Source organism: Schistocerca piceifrons, chromosome 2 (genome assembly GCF_021461385.2).
Source record: "Schistocerca piceifrons isolate TAMUIC-IGC-003096 chromosome 2, iqSchPice1.1, whole genome shotgun sequence".
NCBI lineage: Eukaryota > Metazoa > Arthropoda > Insecta > Orthoptera > Acrididae > Schistocerca > Schistocerca piceifrons.
Window position 1 is genome coordinate 666,125,761 of NC_060139.1, and position 21,404 is coordinate 666,147,164.

Here is a 21,404-nt window from a genome sequence, read left to right on the forward strand (position 1 = left end):
CTAAGGTGTTGAGTACACCATTGTGTTGCGCAGGGTGGTGGCAGCTATTGGCGTTAAGATAGAGGTCCGTGTGTGTTTTCTTTCTATACTCTGCGTGTCCCAGCGTGCCGTCCATGTTTCTTGTGATCAGGATATCCAGAAAGGGTAAGCTTCTGTTCTCTTCTATCTCCATGGTAAATTTGATATTTCCATGTATGCTGTTGAGTTGTTGATGGAACTCTAGCAGTCTGTCCCTGCCATGTGGCCAAACTACAAAGATATCGTCAATGTACCTGTAGAAGGCCTTTGGCTTGTGTTTAGCAGTGTCCAATGCTAGCTTTTCGAAGTGCTCCGTGTATAGGTCGCCTATGCCTGGTGCTAGGGGGGGGGGGAGCCCATAGCTACACCACCTATCTGTTCATAGAACTTCCCACCACATTTGAAATAGGTGGTGGTTAGAACATGGCAAAAGAGCTTGATGATATCCTCCTCAAAGTGTTCTTCAAGTAAAGCCAGGGAGTCTTCTATTGGTACTCGTGTGAATAAATATGTCACATCGAAGCTGAATAGTAGGTCTTCATTTTCCAGCCGCATTCCCTGTAGTACTTTCACAACTCAGCGGAGTTTTTCACATGGTGTGGACTGTAACCCACCAAGGGTTTTAGCATCTGTGATAAATGCTTAGCAATACCATACGTCGGCAAGTTAATAGTGTTTAAAATAGGTCATAATGGGACACCTTCTTTGTGGACCTTTGGGAGGCCACAGAGACGTGGTGGTGCCGGTGCTCTCGGGTACAGCTTCCTGATGATATACTTCTCTAGTCCCGAGTTGTTCAGCATCTCAACGGTCTTGCGGGTCACTGTTGTGCTGGGGTCCTATCTTAGTCTTTTATAGGCAGGATCTTGCAGGAGGGCGTCGATTTTCTGCCAATAGTCTTCTGATTTAAGCAGCACCGTGGCGTTGCCTTTGTCCCCTGCCAAGACCACTGTGTCCTGGTCCTCCCAGAGTGCCTGTAGCACCTTTCGTTCTGCCACCAAAATGTTATTCTTCGGCATTTTTGCTTTGTCTAGTACTCTGCAGACGTCTCTTCTTACTTCTTCTGCAGCTTCTTCAGGTAGTCTCCTTATGGCTTGCTCTACCCCACTTATGATGTCCCGTTTCGGCAGGTTGCTCGGAACCGCGGACGGAGCAGACAGACGGATGCCGGGACTCGAACCCCACGCATGCGTCCCCCCCACCACTGGCCACTGGCCGATCCAGGTGGATCGGGCGATTCCGTGGGTGCATGATTGGCCAGCCGTGGGAAGCGAAAAGTGGTCCAGCAGAGATATAAGCTTGTGACTGACGATATCCCGACACTTCGCCTGAAGATGATGGAGACACATTCCATCAAAACGTTGCTATGAGATGATGATGCTACTCAGCTGACAACATGTGAAGACTTCATATATGAAATTCGCCGAGAAAGCCTGCACTCGCATAAAAGCAAGAAATATTTTTTGTTACAGCATTTTTTTTATATGCCAAGAATTCAATGTTTTGTATGAAAGGTAAATTTAGAAGTAAGACATTATAAAACAGTAATAGTGTTGTTAGGTTACACACAGTCTCTGTAAATTATAAATTAATAATTATTGATTCTGTAATACACATAAATTGTAATTGCAGTACTGACAAGTCCCCTGTACATTAAATCTTGTGATTTAACTCTGTATGTTATGGTACAATAAAAATTGTGATTCTGACTCTAAAATATTGTAACAAAGACATTTCATTGGTGTTATGAGAAAGAGGATTAAGTTGCCAACTAAGCACATTAATTTTGGGATAAATTTGGAAGTAAGACACTGTAAAATGTCATTACAAAAACATTTCATTGGTCTTATGAGAAAATGGAGTAAGTTCCTAACTAGCTACATTAATTTTGTCCTGTGATCTGGAGTATTTTGCTATATTTTCTTTATTTAAAAGCACTTCAAATATCTCTATGTGGACTAAGACATTTTCTTTTGATCATAGGGTATTGCCAATCAATGATTTTTCACCTATTAAAGACAGATTTATAAATATTGGTAGACAGACATCCTCATGAAATACAAGTTCTACTGTCGTGCTAATACAATAAAATCACTGTTATGTGAACCTTCATATTGTTTATCCTATTTATGTTATATGATACTTGATAACAATTTTAGAGCTACAGAATAGGTAAAAGATCAGACTTTGAAATTGTTTTTGAAAATTTATGAGAAAAGAACTCAGTAAATTGAAATTTTGTTGTTGACCTCATTTGAATGAAGTGGTGATGCTAACAGAGTCAAAAAGCTGTATTTCTTGAAGAACCACTGAATATTGATTTGTTGTACTCCAAAACTTGTTGGCATAACCAGTTTTATTATTTTGTATCAAATTTTTTTTTGCCTTTTCTGCTTTCAAAATTTTTGGAAGCTACTGTAATACAACTGATTATGGTGAGATAAATATACTAACCGATCTTCGATCATACGAAGTGAACAGTATCACACTGAAGACATAAAAACCAAAAATCCACTACTACATAGCTAAGCAAAACTGTTTAAATGACAATGCTTATAAATACTTAACGTAATTACAACAATAATTATGGACTCCTTGAAAAAGATAGACAATTAATTGTATTTTAATTATGAAATGTATGTTCCTAAGATTGTTTTGCATAAATAGATCGATATATATGATAGTAAATTCTTTGTTACATGTTGTTAGAGGTAAATAATTTTTCTTTTGTGCATGTTGTTGTACGAATTTGGAGGGCAAGGATGGGGATCATATGTGATATGATGAAAATTATCATAGTATGTATCTACCATTCCCCTGACTCAGATGATAAAACTTTTTTAGATAATTTAGACAGTGTACTCTGCTACATAACGAAATGGAAACAGTATGTAACTGTAATTGGGGGAGACTTTAATTCAAGCTTTGATGTAACATGTAACAAACCCAGTGTAAATAAGTTACTGAATATGCTAAGGCAGCACAACTTCCATCATGTAAATTCAGAACCAACAAGACTACAAGCGTGCTTGGACAATGCTTTTGTCAACTGTGCTCGTGATATGTACTCCACCAAGGTAAAGGAATTTGTTTTCTCAGACCACTCCATGTTAACGGTAGAGTTAAGACATTTTATAAAAGGGGATGAGAGCAAGGCTGCACAAAAGTTAACAAAATCTAATACCTTAATATTAACAAAACACAATCTCATAAAACTGACACACCAGCTGAGCATAACAAACTGGGACAAATTATTTCAAAACTGTGATTCCAGTGCCCAAACAGTTTATGAAACATTCCACAATTACTTAACAGATATTTTAAAAGCCCATCTTGTTCAAAAGAAATACCATAAAACAAGAAAGGGTAAATTTTGGTACACCAAAGAACTGGAGAATCTAAAAAATAAGCTACTGCTGTTGAAGCGCCTTGCCAAAGTAAACAATTCTAATGAAATTAAGGATCTCAAAAAAATCACTAAGAAACAGTATAAGAAAGAGTTGCAATTGGCGAAACTAAGATACAACACAAATTTCATAAAAAATAGTAAAAACCAATGCAAAACAGCCTGGTCAGTAATTAATACTGTTAAAGGTGAAGTCAGAAACTTCGACAAGACAGTCCCAAGACCAGCAGATACATTCAATAAATATTTTGTAAGCTGTGCTGATGATATCAAAAAGCTGATCAGTAAACCCAATGTAACATGTATAGATTATCTGAAGAGAGCAAACCTAAATCATAATAGGGCCAGATCATCATTGAAACACTTCAAAGAGGTATGCCAACATGAAGTTCTTAAAATAGTCAAAGAAATGAAAAATTCATACAGTACAGATATTTTTAATATGTAAAACAATCTATTGAAAGAAATCATACATTACATTGCAGCACCATTAACATATTCTATAAACCTGTGTCTGATAGAAGGGTTTTTTCCTGATCCTCTCAAGCTATCCAAGGTAACTCCAGTCTTTAAGAAGGGTGTCAAATCAGATCCTGCAAACTACAGACCAATTTCACTAATTCCAGTACTAGGAAAAGTGTTTGAAGGCATAATATATAAGCAGATGTATGAGTACCTAGAACTAAATGGTATGTTAAGCGCATCACAGTTTGGTTACAGAAAAGGAAGTTCAGCTATACATGCCATAGAGCTCTTAGTCAGAGACATTCTAGCAGCATTTGAGGACCATGCGCACGCACAGGTAACCTTATGTGATCTGAGCAAAGCTTTTGACTGTGTTGACCACTCACTTCTGCTCTCTAAACTTGAGTACTATGGAATATGTGATAAAAGTTTAAAACTCATCAAATCATACCTCAATAAAAGGAACCAGGTGGTGAGTTCAGGAAGTCATCTGTCAAACATACTCGAGGTTCAACATGGAGTGCCACAGGGATCTAAATTGGGACCACTTCTTTTCCTTGTACACATAAATGACTTACCAGGAAATATAGATGTAAAGACATATATGTATGCAGATGACACAACTTTTCTATCTGTAAACCATGTACTTGATAACCTTGTAAGTGATATGAAATTGGCAAAAGAAAATGCAACATCATGGTTTAATGCTAATGGTCTGCTATTAAATGAGGAAAAGACCCAGAATATGTGGTTCAGTCTATCAAAGACTACAAAAATAGAAAAACAAAAGGCAAAGTTTTTAGGTATTGTACTTGACAACAGTCTAACATGGAACTCTCATGTTGATCACATAGTGGTTAGGTTGTCAAGAGTTATATATTTGTTGAAGAGACTGATGTGTTGTGTGACATTTGAGTACGTAAGGACAGCGTACTTCGCCTTTTTTCAATCTGTTTTAAGGTATGGGTTAATACTCTGGGGAAACAGCAGAAAAATAAATGAAATTATGGTGATCCAGAAGAAAGCAATCAGAGTAATGGCTAAGGTAGATAATAGAACACATTGTAAACCATTGTTCATTAAATGTAGAATTTTAACAGTAATTAACTTATATATTCTTGACAGTGTTAACTACATACTTGCTGAACTACCTAATTTAAGTGTAACAAATGAAAGGCATGGCTACTATACAAGAACGTGTACTTCTCTGCTGTTGCCACAAAATAGATTAGCTAAAACTAACAATAGTCATAAGTATATGGCAATTAAAATATATAACAAATTGTCTAAAAATGGGTCAATCAAGCCTGACAAATTATTTAAAGATAATGTTCATAACTTCTTGTTAACTAATCCATTCTATTCATTAGAAGAATTTTTAGAAATGCGCAATATGAACTTAAATATGTAAAAATTTATTTTGTAAAATTAATAGGTTAAGTGAACTGACGAAGTCTATTGCATGTAACAATGCTGAATGACTAATAAAGAATCTGAATCTGAATCTGAGAATGAGTTGTGTGTGTTTTATTGATTTGTACTGTGAAGTGATACGACTGAAAAAATGTGTATAATTCTGCAGAAAGTCCACCAGATTTCACATTATTATTGAAACAGCAATGCAGTCATCCCCTAGGCAATTACAGAAAGATAAACCACAGAAAGGAAATGCACCATGAGCCATCATTAGACAACAAAGAAGAGCAACACAAAAGATGAGTATTTTTATTATTAACAGAACTGGTTATTTAAATTTGTCTGTCCCTGTCACTTGCTGCATTATGTCATATCTCAGCATGGCAAGTGCTGCGAAAATGTGATCAGCCGCCCAACTTACTAAATTACACCAAACATTAATAAACCAACTTTGGGCAACAAGAGGGAGGGGATGGTGTGTGTGTGTGTGTGTGTGTGTGTGTGTGTGTGTGTGTGTGTGTGTGTAAGGACTTTGTCCAAAAGCTTAGCACATTCCCGTTTGCTGATCAGTGGGTACAAGAAGGGGCAGAAGTCTTTGTTTTTGATCATTAAAGTGTAATCAAAAGTGTACTTAGGCCTTGAGCTGGGGAACAGAAAGGGGGGGGGGGGGGGAGGGGGGAGTTGTGGTGATCAACAAGAGTTGATCACCACATGCTAAAAAATGGAATAGTTTTGGAGAGTTCATGAAAAAAGGCTCTAAATACACTTGCTGGTAGTCAGCATGCATTACATGTTCTGGTTTTCCTCAAACACACACATCCATGCCCGAGGCAGGATTCGTACCTGCGATCGTAGCGGTCACGCGGTTCCACACTGAAGCGCCTAGAACCAGACGGCCACATCGGGCGGCAAACTGAGAGTTAAATTAATAGGATTTCTTCTGGGAAGAGGGAGAGGGTTGGGGTAGATGTCCTCTCTACCTCTCACTGGGTGCACCCTTGAGTGCAGAGAAGAGATTGTTTTCTTCCCGATCACTACTAATGAAATGCTACTTTTTCTACAGTAGAAGTAATTAAACATAAATGTCTGAGATATTTTAAAAATTTGAAATAGTAGTTTTCTAAACTTTGATATATATTCACCCACTACATAAAAGCCTGAGATACTTTAAGAACTTGAAATAGCTACTCTGTAATGTGTGATGCAGATTCACTCAACATACAATGGGTGCTAAAATAGGAGAAAAATAGGGATATATCAGTATTAGGAGCAGGTCATAGAAACTGACAATGGCTGTGAGAGCAGTGAGCTGATCCCATGACCCTCTACATCCAGATCTGATGATGGCAGTTGGCTGAGGATGACACAACGGTCAGTACCACTGGGCCTTGTGACGCCTTTTTGGACAAAGTTTAGCCTCAGTTTTATTATTATTTCATAAATGATTATACATCTTGAAAATGTTACTCTACTGGTCACTTCCCATGAAAGTATCACTAAATTTGAAATTGTAGATGTTGGATAGTGAAAGATAGGAAGTCTCTGAACAGGCCAGCAACCAGTATGCACTATACCAAAAGTTCTCTCTCTAGACCATAGTTTTTTTGTTCTAATTACAGGTTTTGGCAATCTGCCGTCATCAGATCAGCGACATAAAGAATCAATACAATGTATTGCATCAAACAGTACATGATCATGCTGTGTATGCCCTTACATGTGGTACAATCACGTACTATTTGATGTAATACATCGTACTGATTTTTTAAGTCATTGATCTGATGGTGGCAGTCTGCCATAATTACAACAAATAAAAGTGCAATCTACATAGAAAAATTTTAGGTAGTAGTTGTGACCCCTCAACTTTTGATTTCAAAGAAAATTCTGAAAAAATATAGCTTGAAAATGTTTTTTTTTGTAATTTTTTCCCCTCCCTCCTTCCATGATTGTATCAGTATGTTTGAAATTGTAGATGTTTGCTTCAACTTTCAGTTTCAATGAAAATATAGAAAAATGCTTTTTATGAAAGGTATGTTTATGCCTGATAGCAGACTGAACTGAAAATATTTGACAAAAATCACTCCTGATGCTGTACATTATCTGAACAACACAAGACTGGATGTGACTATAATGTCACAATACCGAACTTTTTATTCAAACAAAGGATTAAGATTGTTAACTACTAAGTTACCTGCACCATAGTTATGCTTGGATTAATCTTAAGCTAATGAATGAAGGAAGATATCTCAGGGCAAAAAAATTCTACCATTACAACCACACTTTCTCCTTTTCAGAAATTTACTGGTGTTAGTACTGTTGATGAATGATACCATCTCCAAAAGGCATCCTATCCAAGCAGTTAAAGAAATTTATAGAAAGTGGTGGACAGTTAGTTGTAATAAAGAATATAATACTGACACAGTGGGGAGGCAAAAGATATTTTATAAAATGAGAAGAGACAAAATTCAGTTAATATAAGGAGAAAAGAAATAAGCTCATTATTTCAGACAATTTCAATTAATGAATGTAACTTATTTTCAGTTAATAAAACTGGTTACTTTTATAACTCTTCATGTTATTGAAATGTCATTGCATATGTACTTCACATTAAATATGTTAAGAGGTTCAACATTACAGATACCACAAAAAACAGACAATAAAACCTTAACATTAATATATAGAAAAAAGTTGTAGTTAGTTTATGATCAGGAAGATGACATTGATACAGCTTTAAAATTATGGATAAAAAATTGTAGAAGACAATGCAGAAAAGTTAATATGACTTTAAATTTTGAGCAAATAGCTTTATTTCTTTTGCTGTTCAGAAGAAAAAGTAATTGCAAGGTAACTCTCTGCTGTACACCTAAAATTTAGTTTGATGAAGACATCTATCCCAAAGAATGAAAACATTATACAAATTTTAATCTGTGGTCAATATTTCTGAATTAATCACCTGCAAAGGGTCAACAAGTCCTTGAGACAAGCTCCTTCGAACAATTTCAAATACAATGTAACGCAGTTGATTGTTATGATGAAAGTTTGTATTTAATATATCCTTTAAGTATGTCTGAATGACAGCGCTTGCCACTCCAGACCACTTTTCACCTCGTTCTTTCAGGCTTTGGGTGTGAGAAATTTCTGTCCCTAAAAAAAAAAAAAAAAAAAAAAAAAAAAAAAAAAAAAAAAAAAAAAAAAAAAAAAAAAATTATGTAAGACAAGAAAACCAAATAAAGTATTCATATTTTTAAAACAGGAACTCACATTTCTTATCCTCCTTAATCAAACGATCTTCAACATCTTCCAAGTACATTTCTATGTTTTCCAGGACCTAAAAATTCATTAACCACACCTTCAGTGTAAGATTAACTAAAAATTTTAAAGGACAATTATTCCACAGGATTCACTTCATTGTATTATGGGAGCAACACAGAATGAATAGACAGTTACATACTGAAAACACATCCCAAATATTAATTAGTACCATATTCAATGACAGGACAAGTTAATATTTTATACTATAGTATTTACTACAATAATATCATCTAATAATATAAATTATTTTTGGAAACCTTTCATCAGAATTGTTTTGCTATATCATACTCTTCAGCTAACTGAATACAAACTTTTATTACAAAAAATGCAAAGTGAAAAAGCAGAAAATTAAAAAGTCTGTACAATGAAGACGGGCTTTTAAAAGATGAGCTATCACATGCCATGTATTTAAATGGGACACCACAACTGCTCTTATGACAAGTTGCAAATTTTTAATAGTTGACATAGTAATTGCAAAATAAAACTATAAACAAACTGACTAATAGTGAAACAAGCTTTTGATATTCCTTTACCTATGGTTTAGGACCCTGCCACATACCAAATTTCATATTTCTGCCTCTACTGTACGCTCCTATGTGTTTTAAAGAAAACTATCAGAATTATTTCTTCATGCAGTCGATGAATGATAAGAAGATTAAAAATTACACAACTCCTCAGACAAAGTTATAGCACTTGCTACAACTCAGATATTTCTTATCTCTGCCCCAACTGCTTCTCAGCAGAGAACCTCAATATGCAGTGAAATCATGACAACTGCAAAATGTCAAGCATACTTTGCAAGTACACACCACATCAAAACTGATATTCAATTTCGAAAGTATAAACAGAAGACACTCCACAATAAAAACACAGGAAATATACAACTGACATAAGCACATGTAAAATTAATGATTAGTATATTTTAGAATCCTCAGGAAGATACCCTTCTATATCTACATCTACATGGTTACTCTGCAATTCACACACAAGTGCCTGGCAGAGGGTCCATTGAACCATTTTCATACTACTTCTCTACCATTCCACTCTCTAATGGTGCATGGGAAAAAGGAACACCAATTTATTTTATTTTATTATGATGATCATTTCTCCCTATGTAGGTAGGCGTCAACAAAATATTTTCACATTCGGAAGAGAAAGTTGGTGATCGAAATTTTGTAAATAGATCTCGCTGCAAAGAAAACCGCCTTTGTTTCAGTGACTGCCACCCCAACTCGCATACCATATCAGTGACACTCTCACCCCTACTGCGCGATAATACGAAACGAGCTGCCCTTCTTTGCACTTTTTCGATGGCCTCCATCAATCCTACCTGGTAAGCATCCCACACCACGCAGCAACATTCCAGCAGAGAACAGACAAGTGTAATGTAGGCTGTCTCTTTAGTGGGTTTCTTGCACCTACTAAGGGTTCTGCCAACAAAGTGCAGTCTTTGTTTCACCTTCCCCACAATATTATCTATGTGGTCTTTCCAATTTAAGTTGCTTGTAATTGTAATTCCTAGGTATTTAGTAAAAACTGACAGCCTTTGGAATTGTGTGATTTACAGTAACCCAAAATTTATTGGGTTTCTTTTAGTACCTATGTGGATGACCTCGCACTTTTCTTTGTTTAGTGCCAATTGCCACTTTTCACACCATACAGAAATTCTCTCTAGATCATTTTGTAATTGGAATTGATCATCTGATGATTTTACTAGATGGTAAATTACAGCATCATCCGTAAACAATCTAAGGGGACTGCTCAGATTATCACCTAGATCATTTATGTAAATCAGGAACAGCAGAGGGCCTATGACACTACCTATTCTACTTGATGATTTACCGTCTATCACTACGAACTGTGACCTCTCTGAGAGGAAATCATGAATCCAGTCACACGACTGAGATGATATTCCATATGCACGCTATTTAATTAATAGTCGCTTGTGAGGAACGGTATCAAAAGCCTTCCAGAAATCTAGGAATATCGAATCGATCTGAGATCCCTTGTCGACAGAACTCATTACTTCATGGGAATAAAGAGCTAACAGTGTTGCATAAGAATGATATTTTCTGAATCGGTGTTGGTTATGTATCAATAAGTCATTTTCTTCAAGGTGATTCATAATGATCGGGTACAGTACAAGGTGTGTTCCATAAGTAATGCAACCAAATTCATAAAAAATCATTTATTGAATATATTCATACAAATAATCAAAAATTTTCAAAATAGCACCCTCTTGTGTTGATACACTTCTGGAGGTGGTGTCTCCATGCCTGGAAAGCACCCTGGAATGCCTTTTCCGGAATGTCCTTTAGAGCTGATGAAACTTGCGCCTGGACGCTTTCAATCGTGTCCCAATGTTATCCTTTCATGACTCCCTTTAACTGAGGAAACAGAAAAGAGTCAGCAGGAGCCAGGTCAGGACTGTAGGGAGGTTGGGGAACCAGTGGGGTCTTGGTTCTGGCCAAGAAGTCATTGACAATGAAGGCGCTGTGACTCGGCGTGTTGAACTTTCCACGTGTCTTTGATGTTGCTTCAGCAGTGTGAGACCCTCCTTTTCAGTCTTTTCAGCACTTCCAAGTAGAAAGCTGAGTTCACTGTAGTCCAGGTAGGTACGAATTTGTGGTGGACAATGCCTCTGATGTCAAAGAAGACAATGAGCATGGTTTTGATCCTGGACTTGCTCATGCGTGCCTTCTTGGGACGGGGCTATGATGGGGTGTGCCACTCTGTACTCTGCCTTTTTGTCTCAGTGTCGTACTCAAAAATCCACAACTCATTACCAATGATAACTGAGTTTAAAAAATGAGGATAATTTTCACACATTTCCAACATTTCTCAGCACCAAAGCACTCGCATGTGCTTTTGTTCGTCGGTCAACACTTTTAGGACGAGTTTGGCACATACCTCTTTTCATGTTCAAATCTTCGGTCACAATGTGGAAAACAGTTGTTTTTGACACGTTTAGAGTTTGTGCTATCAATTGAAGGCTCAGCCGTCTGTCAGAGTTCAAACAATTGCGCACACGCGTCACATTTTCGTCAACTCGTGCGGTTGATGGCCGTCCACTGCGAGGTTCATGAGTGATCTCCTCTTGGCCCTCCACCAACGACTTGTGCCATCGGAAAGCTTGTGATTTGGACAAGAAATCAGTCCCAAAGGCATGCTGAAGTAATGGAAACATTTCAGTGGCGGACTTCCCAAGTTTAACGCAAAATGTGATAGCATATTGTTGCTCTACAGAATGATCCATTGTGCTGTGTTACATAAACTCAAAACAGGGTTGACGGAAATGCACGTCCTGACTCTCCGGTAGCTCACAGCGGAATGAGACAAAGAGCGTTTTGAAACTAACACCCCCCCTCCACTTAGCCCAGCCAGTTGCAACACGCTATGGTGTACTGTTGCGTTATAAAAAAATTGGTCACATTACTTATGGAACGGACTCTGTATATGCTCCAAAATTCTACTGCAAACTGAGGTCAGTGATATGTGTCTGTAATTCAATGGATTACTCCTATTTCCTTTCTTGAATATTGGGGTGACCTGTGCTACTTTCCAGTCCTTAGGAACAGACCTTTCATCAAGTGAGCAGTTGTATATGCTTGCTAAGAAAGGCGCTATTGTGTCTGCATACTCTGAAAGGAACCTGATTGGTATACCATCTGGACCGGAAGACTTGCCTTTCTTAAGTGATTTGAGTTGTTTCTCAACACCTAAGATATCTACTTTTATGTTACTCATGCTACAAGGTTTTCTGGTTTCGAATTCTGGAATATTTACTTCGTCTTCTTTCGTGAAGGAATTACAGAAAAATGTATTTAGAAACTATGCTTTAGTGGCACCATCATTGGTAACATTTCCATCACTATTGCGCAGTGACGGTATTGGCTGATTTTTTGCCACTGGTGTACTTTACATACGACCAGAATCTCTTTGGGTTTTCTACCACATTTTGAGACAATGTTTCATTGCGGAAACTATTAACAGCATCTTGCATTGACATCCACACTAAATTTTGAGCTTCTGCGAAACTTAGCCAGTGTTGGGGATTTTGCGTTCTTCTGAATTTGGCATGCTTTTTTTCGTTGCTTCTGCAACAGTGTTCTGACATGTTTTGTGTACCATGGTGGATCAGTCCCGTCTCTTATCAAATTCACGACTTCTGTGTAATTGTTTCTGTAGCTGAATACCAGAAAACCTGGAAGTCCTTCAGTGACAGTCTTACATTAGTTCTGGCTAAAGAAATTGGTTTCCACTTTCCATTATAATGAGCAAATTTATGCCATGAGTGTGGCTATGTTGAAAGGTGACCGAAACATATCAAAATTTCAGTTTATTTAATCTTTGCAAATATTTGTCCTTCACCATGTGGATATCACGAACAGTCTTCCTGACTTGCAATTTTAGTTGCAAGCTTCTATAACTACTTTTTAAACATTAATAAAAATATTTAATTTTAACAATAACAATGAAAGCAACATTTCTATCTTCTGCTCTAGTGTTACCAACTTCTCACTTGTATTTTTATGCAGGTACTGATTTCATGTGTTGTGAGGAATCTGTGGTACAAGTCCTTGATGTGCGATCCAAGCATGAGCTCACTATGGTTGACACATAGTGCACCTAAACCACAAAGGGCAACAGGAAGTTCGTCGCCACACTCATCTTGCAAGAAGTACATGAAGATGTCAACTGCCTGCTTCACAGTGTCAGCCTGAGAGAGAAAAGCAAAATTTATACATATATACATATGCTTGTATGACACTATCAACTAATTACTTTACAATAAAATTCAGTACCAATGTATTTCTATTATATAACATCTATTTTTAAGTGCAATTTATGGGATAAGCAGGCACTGTGCCAACCTGTTATTAATCTCTTGAAGGATACCACATATAGTACTAAACCAGTAACAAGAGATGTTCTTCACTTCTTGTTTGTATGTGAGACTCTCTCTTTGTTCTGTAATTACTATTGTACTGTGGCGCAGAGCTCCATAAATATCGATATTTGTTCAGTGCATAAGTGTGCTATCTTTGAGGAGAGCGGCTTTGGGAGGATGTTGGCCGCTAACGGCAGTTAGCCTCCGGACTTGTACCTGTGTAGAAGCGAAGTGCTAATAAATCTGTATCTGAGAGAATTCTAGTTGTTTACCTACAACTATATCCTATTCCCTCACTGGTGGCCCCGTTTTTTGTTTAATGTGTGTCCGAGTTACCGCCCGAAGGTTATTTATGCGCCTACCGCGTCGGGTTTCTTCGCGATCGCGAGGGCCGTTGTTCAGCTTCAGATATTGGCCTTTCAGCCCTCACCGCCGCCCGGATTTCAGCAACATTTCTTAAGCACTCCTGCCATCGTAGTGGACTTGCCGCAAAACTCTTCGGAATCCTTCAGCCCGAACATGCAGTGGAATTCATCGAGTGCCGCCAGTTTCTTCCAACCGCCAACGGTCGCGGACTCTGGCTTTGTTAGCCTAGACCTTTCCACGTGTTCTCCACAGAGTGTTGTTCGGAACATTCCTACTCCTGTGTTGAACACACAATTCAATACAGTTCGTGGCGTCGAGCGAAGTTTTGCTACATTGGAAAAATCCAGTAGTAAATTCAAACTCGAATCAGTTCCCGCCACGTGTGTATCCTTCTGCGCCGGCTAGTCAACAGGTGCTCAATGCTCGCCAAACAGCAAATATCACACCAAGTGTGCATCCTAGTGGACCTGTGTGGTATCCTTGTGTTGCTTCTAATCAAGTCAACAATTCTGTGCTGGACAGTAAGTACCCGAACATCTACAACCAGCCCCACCACTCACGGTCGAGCGAATACAGTGTGCATAACGGACATTTACCGGCGTACTTAAGTACTTGTGGCTTCTCTCCGAGCTACCACGTTAAGGAGAATGCACATTTTGACTACGATCCTCACACTGTTCGAGTGTCCGTCGCTTCTCAGCCGCCCCCCGGTGTCAAGTGAATTTCGCAATACCCGCATTATGGGATGCCAATAATTCGGACTCGCTATCTTCTGCATGCTTTATTTACGTCCGAAGAAATAGACGCACCTCAGCAGTGACTGTAGTGCCGAATCTGCCGACACTACCAGACTTCAAACCCACTCACCCGGAGTTCTGATTTAAACTGGTTGAGCAAACATTCAATGTCTGTGCTTTGGACGACGACGCACACTTCGCCTGCCTCATGAACCATCTTCACGACCGCGCCGATTTAATTTACGATCTGATCAAAGCACCCCCCCCCCCCCCCCCCAGCAGGAAAGTACGCTGTGGCAAAACAGACGATACTGGATACTGGAGCGCGTCTCGAAAACCAGGAGAGAAAATGTGCGACAGCTCATCTACAAAGAGCGTCTCGGCGACAGGTCTCCGTCCCAGCTGTGGCAGTGCATCTGTCTTCTCCTCGATGAGCAAGTTATGCCTGATGACACGCTCGCTGAAATCTGGACCGAAAAGCTGCGTTTGACTGTCCAGGCTGCAATCTCTGCGTATGAAGATAGGCCAGTAAATGAACGTTTACGCGCCGCCAACAGAGCATACTCCGCCAGGCAACGTGAGCTCCGTGCACTGCATTCTGGACGTGACCGCACTAAGAAGCTTTCTGACACCACGTCCTTGTCTGGTACTGCTAATAACAAGTTTGTTAAACCAGCCGCCCTGCCTGCACCTTCAACTCCCCGCAACGACAGTGCATCAGCCTCTGTGGAAGACTCTGGGTCACTTACTCCGTCACCTAGCTACTACCCACAGGAGCACAGGCCTGCCCAACCTTACTGTTTCTTCCACGCAAGATTCGGGGAGCAAGCTTGCAAATGCCAGTCACCGTGTTCTTACCCAAACTCCAACTGCAGGTAAGCTGCGGTGCCACCTCCTACGATGTAAACAATGGGCACCATCCAACGTTGCATTCCATTTCAGACAACAACAGTAAGTGTGGTCGAGTCTATTTTTGCGATTTACAATCAGGTGTACGTTTTCTGGTAGGCACTGCTGCAGACGTCTCTTTGCTGCCGGTTCGCCTAGCAACCAATAAAGTGCAAACACACAAAACAGTGCTTCATGCAGTGAACTTGTCTACCCTACAGTACCGGGTTCTACTCTGTATACAGTGAAACTTTCGCCCGAGTGCAAGCTGGAGTGGACGTTTTTAGTGTCAACAATTGAAGAATCTATTCTCGGAATCGATTTCCTCAAGTACTATCGGTTGTCACTAGATTTTGTGCAAAATACTGTGTTTTACCCCCCCCCCCCCCCCCCCACTAAACGAACATATTCCTTTCGCTCTGCTGAGTGACAGTTCGGCTAACACCAAACATGTGTGATGTGCTAAGAAGTGTTTAAACCTATCCTTGGAGCTGCAATCTTGGGCAAACAAGTGGCTAGTGGAGTGCGCCAAGTCTTCGAAGTTGCAGATGGAACGTATGGAAATGCTGCTGCATCTCTGCAACATACACCATGAGTTGGCCTCCACACAACAACGTCTCACGACACTACAAGCAGACGACTCGTCGGCTACAGACAAGGTCTGTCCGTGCCAATCTGGTGTTCCTGTGCCCGCACACGTTAATGACAATGTTGTGAACTCTGTAAAGTGTGTCACCACCCCCTCTTGTAATGACAGTGTATGCCCGAGTGCTCATGTTCCTTGCGTTCCGAATGGACAATTAATTTCCCAAGCTCGTGGCAATGAACTACGGCCATCTGCTGTTCGGCCACACCCACTCGTACCTACAGCGCTCGTAGCGGCACGGCCCACTACCAAGAATCAGTGTACCAACCTCGCCCATGTTAACACGCGTGCGGCCTTCACACAGCCTACGAGCGGTTGGCACACCTGTACTTACGTGCCCTCAGTGCCACAGCTCTGCCTGTCTGCCACCGCCGGCTCCGCTTTATGGACATCTGACTGTCATGCCGCGCCACGTATTGCAGTAGTCACTAATGGCACAGTTCATCAGTTACGTCTAACCGATGGGCCGCCCATATCGCAACTCCCACGCCGCCTCAAGCCGGAATTTATGAAAATTGCAAAAGTACAGTTAGATGATCTATTACAAAAGGGAATAGTTGAACCTTCTTCCAGTTGCTGCGCTAGTCCTATCCTATTTGACCAAAAGAAAGACGGTACTTGGCGTATGGTCGGAGACTATAGGCGTTTAAATGCCTGCACCATCATTGATAAATACCCTGTCCCACACATTGCGGACATCAATCACGCGCTCGCAGGTGCAAAGTACTTCTCTGTTTTGGACTGTAAGCATGCATTTCATCAGATTCCTATGGCTCCGGAGGATACTGAAAAGACTGCCATAACCACTCCCTTCGGGCTGTTTCAATACAAACGCCCCCCAAACGTGGCAGCATTTCGTCAATCAAACTTTATCCCATCTAGACTTTTGTTTCGTATACATGGACGACATATAGGTTTTTGATTCTAATTTGGAACAGAGTGAGAAGTGTGTCAAGTCATGACAGATATTTTAGCAGTCGCTGGTATTGAACTGAACAATAAAAGACTCAATTGCACCAGTCATCCATCACATTCCTTAGTTATGTTGTGTTGTCAGACGGTCTGACACCACTGCAGGACAAGATCAAGCCTGTTCTCGAGATGCCACGCCCCCAGACCTATAGGGAATTATGCAGGTTCATCGGAACAGTTAATTATTACCGTAAACATTTGCCAGCCACTTCTGCAATGCAGGCTGCTCTCACAGATGCTCTCGCTGGCCCACAAACTTCTGGCACCTGCCAGGTCCCATGGACACCAGACATGGACAAGGCATTTAACGAACTCAAACAGCTGTTGGCCTCCGCTGCCACTATTGCTCACCCACGTGTGGACGCCACAATGTTTATCGCTAGTGACAATGCTGTCGGCGCAGTACTGAGTCAGACATAAAATGATGTTACGACACCCCACCCCCCCCCCCCCCCCCACCCCCCGCCATGCAGTTTTTCACAAAAAAGCTAAACAACGCGCAGAAGAAATACTCAACATTCGACAGAGAATTACTTGCAGTTTACAAGGCCATAAGACACTTCACACTTCAACTGATGTTGAGGGACGAGATTTCTATGTGCTCACTGATTACAAGCCGTTGGTTCCTGCCATAAACAATCCTGCGGCTGATCCGCCCCCACGACGCTTTCGTCACATCGATTACATCTTGCAATTTACAAATGACATTTGCTACATCCGAGGAGCGGACAATATGGTTGCTGATTTTCTCTCGCACGTTGGTGCTGTCACAACCTTAATTGACTTAACGGAACTATCTCGGTTGCGATCGGCAGACCCTGACACCATGCAGTTAATTTTGGACCACAGCTCCTCTCTCCAACCGGTACGCTCTACTTTCCCTGGCATATGTGACTTAGTGTGGTGTGATGAATCGACTGTTACGTTGCGGCCATTCATTCCTAAGCCCCTTCAACGCCAGGTCTTTGACAAATTACACACATTAGCACACCCCGGTGTCAAAGCTACCGCCCGTCTGGTATCTGAACGGTTTGTCTGGAGAGACATGCACTGCGACTGTCAGTCTTGGGCCAGGGCATGCGTGTTGTGTCAACAGAACAAAGTTTCCAGGCACACTTCCCCACCCCTTGGCTGTTTTACCCAACCTCCAGGCTGGTTTCACCACGTTCATGTGGACCTCATAGGCCCTTTGCCCCCCCTCCGAGGGTTTCCGTTACTTGTTTACAGCTATTGACAGGATGACTCCGTGGGCTGAGGCTGTGCCTATTCCGAACATTACCTCTGAGACAGTAAGTCAAGCATTCTTAGATTCGTGGATCTCTAGATTTGGCTCACCTGTTTACCTCACCACTGACCAGGGATGACAATTCGAGTCTTCAGTTTTCTCTGACTTATGTAAAATGTGTGGTATTGTCAAAATACATAGTTCCGCATAACACCCCCAAAGCAATGGGCTTGTCGAGGGATGGCATCGCACCTTAAAGTCTGCCTTGTGTTGCCATGACTCACTATGGACAGAAGCACTGCCCTTCATGCTTCTTGGCCTTCGTGTGACTTTCAAGGAAGACCTCAAGGGTTCCGTAGCTGAGTTTGTGTATGGCCAACCTCTGATTTTGCCTGGAGAATTAGTCACTCCCACCCCACTTCCACGGCCCTCCGAACTCCCTTCACTTCTCGAGCGAGTGCGCTTGCACTGCAGCAAAATTCAGCCGCCACTTCCGGCTACTCATACACCTCTGTGCGTGTACGTACCGCGCACGCTAGACTCTTGTGAGTACGTGTTTCTCAGAGACGACTCAATCAAAGCCCCGCTTCAGTCGCCCTACACAGGTCCTAACAAGGTCGTCAAATGCTCCGAGAATAACATGGATTTCCTCATAAAAGACCCTGTAACCATGGTCTCACTCAACTGAGTGAAACCAGCTTTCATTGAGCCTCAGGTGAACCTCCGTGATTCTGACCCTATTTCTCCCACTCCTGCTTCGAGCGACCATCCATCTTCTCATACCATACATTCGGGTATTGATTCTCCACAGTGTGCTACGCTGTCGAGGACTGCTTCTTCTCCGCATTCATCTAATTCGAGTGGCCAATCTTTTTGAGGTTCCACTCCTCACAGCCCTCGCAGTCGAACTGCCAACCACTCGGGTTCTAGCATTGTGTTACCATCTTCGTGTGACAGCTCTTTGTCACGCCGTTCAATCCACGCAGGCTCCCCGTTGCCTTCGGTCGTGCTCCCTCATCCGTCAGCTGATCGCCCGAGGTTGTCACCTGCGCAGTCCAGTGCACTTCCCACTCCCCTCTTCGAATATGATCCCCCCTGCCTCCCTACCATTGTTAATACAGGTGCCACCCAAGAATTCACAACACATGTACACCCTGATGACATACATAAATTATCTGTTGTCGTAGATGGCGATACGGTGTGTGTGGTACTCACGTGTGACAATGTTGAGGGAGGAAGCGCAGAAACTCGTATAGTGCGCCGCTTTAAATTGAGCACAAGTGCTGTGTGTGGCAATTTACGTGCCTTTGTTAGGCCTTCTGGCAAGGTGATTCTCCCCGTGCCTGCTGACGAAGTGCTACACCTCCACTCCAGGACGGGACGTCGTCTTCAGCCGCCAGCGTCGCTTGCTGACTTCGCCGTTGACGTACCGGGTTTCACCCACCCGGTCTCCTACCAGTCGACTGCTTCCGACTGACGCGGAAGAACTGTAAGTTACCTTCCTAACTTCTCACCCCCCCATTCACCGGGATGTACTCCATACTGCGTGGGGGGAGTGGGGGCTATGTGGCGTAGAGCGCCATAAATATCGATATTTGTTCAGTGTATAAGTGTGCTATCTTTGAGGAGAGGGGCTTTGGGAGGATGTTGGCCGCTAATGGCAGTTAGCCTCCAGACTTGTATCTGTCAAAAGTGAAGTGCTAATAAATCTGTATCTGAGAGAATTCTAGTTGTTTACCTACAACTATATCCTATTCCCACAGTACTATTGATAAAAAATTTATAAAACCAGAAAGAAAATATTTTCATAATTCCAATGATGGTTAACTCTGAGATCATTGACTACATATTATAACTACATGATGATAAATGTCTTTTTACAGGGTCTGTCAGTGTGCTGTTTACAATTTTTACTGCACCCTCATATAATTCAATGGATCGTTCAAAAAGAACCTTGCTTTATGGAATCCAAGACTTCTGAACCATTCGATCTTTTGATATTACTATCAGACATCAGTCACTGAAAAACGTTTGGAAAATTGTTAACCATACACATCACACGCAGTAAAACTGCAAGCAGTATATGAAAGCCTGTCAAATTTATTAGATACCTAACTTCATGTCCTCCAATAACACTGTTCCTAAGTGCCTTACTAATATATCAGGTAATATTGATAGCAAAGGCAATTACCTATATTACTAAAAGACTATTCTGGAACCTGGGACCAATTCAGTATCGATCTAATTTAAAAATCTTTCATAATCTACTTGTTAATAGGTACAACCTTATGCTACAAGTGTAACACTATAAGACAAGTATTACAGTTAGAAACTGTGTTTTTGTTTTGAGGTAACTTAACTGACAGTGTGCAAATACACAGACTTCAATGATCCAGTATTTGAGAATGAGATTACTTAGATTAGATTAATTATTAATTCCATAGACCCACAAAAGAGGGAATCCTCCTGGATGTGGAACATGTCAGATAGACACATTACAAAAATGTGATTAGAAAAACTTGAGTATCATTACTATTAATGATACTCATTCAATAAACAGTAAATTATGTACATGAATTAAAATTGAACTTCTAATATTTACGGGTTTAATACTTACATTAAATTCATCATTCACACAGTAGCTAGTTACTTGGCTATTACAACCAAGTATTGTGAAAAATTAAAGTAAATTACTCATTTCAATGATCCTCATTTAAGAACAGTCAAATCATGTACAAGATTTAAAATTAAACTTCCACTATTTACAAACTTAAGACTTACATCTGCTTTCCATACATCCATCATTCACACAGTAGGTATTTACTTGGCTGTTACAACCAAGTATTGTCAAAAATTAAAGTATAATAAATTTTCATTAAAATGGTCTACTGCACTTGTTGAAAAATTCATGGATGGAATGGAAGGAGTTGGCCATCTAAAATTCTTTTAAATTATGTTTAAATTGTGCCTTGTCTGAAACTAAACTCTTAATGGCTGCTGGTAACTTATTGAAAATATGCGTTGCTGACTACTGGACTCCTTTCTGGGCAAGCGTAAGTGATTTT